The following is a 4005-nucleotide window of genomic DNA, read 5'->3' as shown; positions in this document are numbered from 1 at the left end:
AGATTCTGGCTGGGGCGGGGGATTCTCCTCAGAGACCTGGGCACCGCTGGAAACCCCTGCCTTCTTGGTTTGAGTTTGCCCCTTTATTTCTTCTGGAAAAGGAGGGTGATACCCGAGAACGTGAGCTGATGGGGCCCAGGGAGGAGGAGGGATTTGCTTTATCATCAGAAACTCTTGCTCCTTTTCCATTTGGGAGGTTTCATTAAATAGGAAGAATCCAGCATGTGAGGTGCGTCCAGCCACCCCATTTCTCCCATTTGTCTTGGCCCGTGGACTGGTTCACGGATGAACGCAAGGCCCGGGTTGTCCCTGGGTGAGGGGTGTCGCTCCTTGTCCTGGAGTTGCTCCTCTGGCAGAATTTCAGCCCAGAGGCGTTGGGGTGCCCTTGGCCAGTTCAAGGGCAGAGCTGCCAGATAGTGAGACAGTGACGCCCCTACCGAGCGAAGCCAAGAGGGGAAGGGTTTTCTAAACACACGGTCAAAGCCCCTGGGTCCGTCTGTGTCTTAAATGAGATGTCCGTGGACTTTTCTTCTCCTTCATCCCCTAGGTCACCATTGGTAGCCGGAGTCCGCGTGAGTTGGAATCCTGTCACTTCCCACGTAACACACCTGACTTTATATCTGCTATATATCAACACTGCCCAGAGTCCAGCGTAACTGGGCAAAAATACAGCTTCCTCTAAGAAGTGAACCTGTAGGTCTCGAGGGAGAATTGTATCAGACTGGCAGGACACAGAAATGCGTATTCGGAGACCACCGGCAAAGCCCATCTTCTAGGAAGGCCCGCTACTTCACCGGTCTCCTGCTTTCTCTGGGCCGGTCGCTCTCTTGTTTGTTCTTAGCTCCTCCTCTGTCTGCCCTCGTCCTGCTCTGCTGTGTCACAGCGGGCCTGACCCCTGCTTCCCTAGACTCCCCGGTCACATTGGGCTTTGGGCCAGATTGGGCCAAACTGTAAGCTCCTTTGGGGGACTGGAGACTCGGAGGAGAGGCAGAAGCCAGAACATTTCTCACTCTCTCTTCTGCCCTGGGCCAACACGGGTCTTCTCCGTGGCTGCGGCTCCCTCATGGTGTCCCCGCCCCGGTCTGGCTCGCTCCTCACCAGGCCCCCGCCTGGCATCCCAGCCAGCTGCTGCATGGGGACAAATTAACTTCTTCCCTGGGAAAATGAGTGTGAAGCCTCACTGTCCATCCTTTGCTGCCAGCTTCGGTGTGGTCAGGGGAGAACAGTTAACCCATTTAAGAGCAAATATTTTGGAGCTGAACTTACTGGAGATAGAGCCAAGCAGGTTTCCATCCCATAAAGGCAAACATGGGTCAGCAGCATCTCCACAGCCCTGCCGTTTAGCCGCTAAATGGAAAAGGGTTTGCTAATGATGTTGGCCTTGCGGGTGATTGGAAGAGGTCCCATTTAGAGGAATGACTGGGACAAAGTTGCCAGTGTTTTGGTTCATGTGCTTGCTATATATTAGTTACAGCGATCCATGCACAGGTTCGGGTACAAGTGAATAGGTCAATACGGTTCTTTCTTACGCCCATGGTGAGAGGAACAGCCCATGCCACAATTACCCAAGGGACGTTCAGGGACCCAGTATCCTCATCCACCTTAGATGCCATGCTCAGATTTTAAAAAGATAGAGAGTAAGGAAAGGCGGGGTCAGATGCTTACTTCTTATCCCAGAATCGCCCTTCGGCTGTGAATCCCAATACCTTCATGATCCAGACAGACCGGACAGGCGTTTGCTCCCCACCACCCCGCCTGTAACACAAGGTCCAAGAAACAAACAAGGAGCGAGCGAGGAGATGTAAGAGTTAGGCAGAGAATGTGAAAGTGCTAGCCCTGAGATCCGGTGACTGGTACCAGGGTGTGAGGGGGTCCCCGGTTTCGGGAGGAACCCCATGGGCTTGGGCAGTTGTTCTCATCTACCTCAGGGGGAGGCTGAGGGGCTCATGCAGGCTCCTTCGTCCCCCTCCCACCATCATCTACCTCCCGTTTCCGGCTAGGGAGCCTGGTGATGGTGCATCTCCCCCCACCCCAATCCATCGTGCTGCTCCGTAGCCAGGTGGGAGAGGGACAGCTGGAATCTGGTGACCACCAGGAGCTCTTCCGAGGGTCAAAAGGGTCTTGGGAGTGGACAGAACTGAGCTTGACCTTGGCCGTGCTCCTTTCCCGCTTGAGCTGCTCCAGGGAGATCGGTTAAGAGTCCAATAGTGCCATCATCAAGGCTGGGGATTGTTTCCCAGGACTAATCAGAAATTCCCTGGGAAACTCGCGAGGAGGGGCGGTGGGAAACTTCTCGAGATAATGCCGACTCTAGAGGCTCGGGGCACTGTCCCCAGCAAGCTGCCATCACTTCACACGCCAGCTGCAGGTTTGGGGGTGCCTGGGGCACCCACACTTCTGACCAACTGGCTACAAATCCAGGGGGTCTCCCTGACTCACTTGGGCTCGGTGATTTACGAGAATGACTCACAGAACTCACTGTCCTTAATAGTCTTCATATAAAGGCTATTATCAGTCGAAACCGGCCAAACGAACAGACACATGGGGCAGGATCAGTGAGGGTCTCAAACACAGAGCTCCCCGTCCTCTCCTGGTGGAATCAGGGCATGTCACTGTCCTGCCACGTTCATGTGGTCCCCAACCAGGATGTCCCCTCCCTGGAAGCCAAGACAAACGCCAGATCAATTCTCTATGGTGGAGAACAGGGTGGACGGTGGAGTCATATCTCCAACCCATTTCTGTACTAGCCCATCCTGTCGTCCCAACACCAGCTGTGCTGCCTCCTCCGAGTTATGGGCTGAGACCCAGGAGCAGGAAAGACCAGATTAAGAATATTGGTGAGCAGTTATTTGACCTGAGCTTTTTCGATTTCTCCCTCTTCTGAGGACAGAATGTGTATTGCTCTTGGGGAAACATCCCTCTGTCCCTCTCGGCCCAGGGGTGCCCTGCGCTGGTTCCAGGGGTGAGCAGGTGACCCAGGCCAATCAGAGCAGTGGATTCACTGGCCACCTGGATTTGCTCCAAGCTGGTCAGCTCGGATGCGGTCCTTACACCGTCACTGAAATCATTAGAGAGACATCTTCTTACGCTGAATTTTGTGTTGCGATAGCATAAGCTAAGAAATTCTGGGAGGTACCCTATGGAGAACATGTGCCTGCCCCGAAGCCACATGATAGAAGCAAAGATGAAGGCAAAAAAGTCAAAGAGGCCAAGTCGCGATGAAATAATTGAAGTCAGGCGCTCCCACCAGGCCAGAAGTCTGTCCACTCCCCTCTGGACACGGCAATCGCGCGTCCCAAAGATTTATTTTTTCGTTTTCTTTAAAGTCCAGTGATTCTGCTTGAACTCCATGTTGGTCATTACATCTCACTCTTCTTGGGATACAGGCTGGTCTCTCAAGAAATAGATTCAAATCCTTTTTCTTTAGCTTTAGGAAATTTTTCTTAAATTATAGTTTTAATTAAGTATTTGTTCACTTGCCACTGTTCTTCCTTGAGGGATTCCTTTTATCTGTATGTTGGTTCTTTTTTCCCCGTCAACAAGTATTTTTTTCACTGTCTCCCATCGCCCCTCACCTGTCTTCCCACCACCCGCCCCCCTTACTCCTCTCTGCCTCCTAAAACCTCCGAAGCAAATGCTTAACCAGCCCCCTCCTTGGCCACTACCTTCAAACAGCTCTCTCAACCCTCCTGTCCGGACCAGCCTTAACCCAAACCTGACTTTATCTTTCACGTGGAGGCTTTTGGTTTTCATCCTTTGTTTTCCTCACGGTTCAGGAGCCCCAGGCCAAGAGGAAGGGTCAGGGCCCTCCTTGTGTCCCTGGTCCTGAAGGTGCCACTTTCATTCTTCTGGCTTCAAAAGTAGGCTTTGCTTAAATCTCCTGCCTCATGTCTACACTACCCATCCAACACGCTCCACGCCCTGTTCTGGAAACACCCCATACCCTCCTTCATTCCACAAAGACTTGAACTCTTAGCTCGCCCTCTTGTTGTTGGTTTTTTGTTG

Source organism: Mustela erminea, chromosome 7 (genome assembly GCF_009829155.1).
Source record: "Mustela erminea isolate mMusErm1 chromosome 7, mMusErm1.Pri, whole genome shotgun sequence".
Classification (NCBI taxonomy): Eukaryota; Metazoa; Chordata; class Mammalia; order Carnivora; family Mustelidae; genus Mustela; species Mustela erminea.
This window is presented reverse-complemented; position numbering follows the sequence as displayed.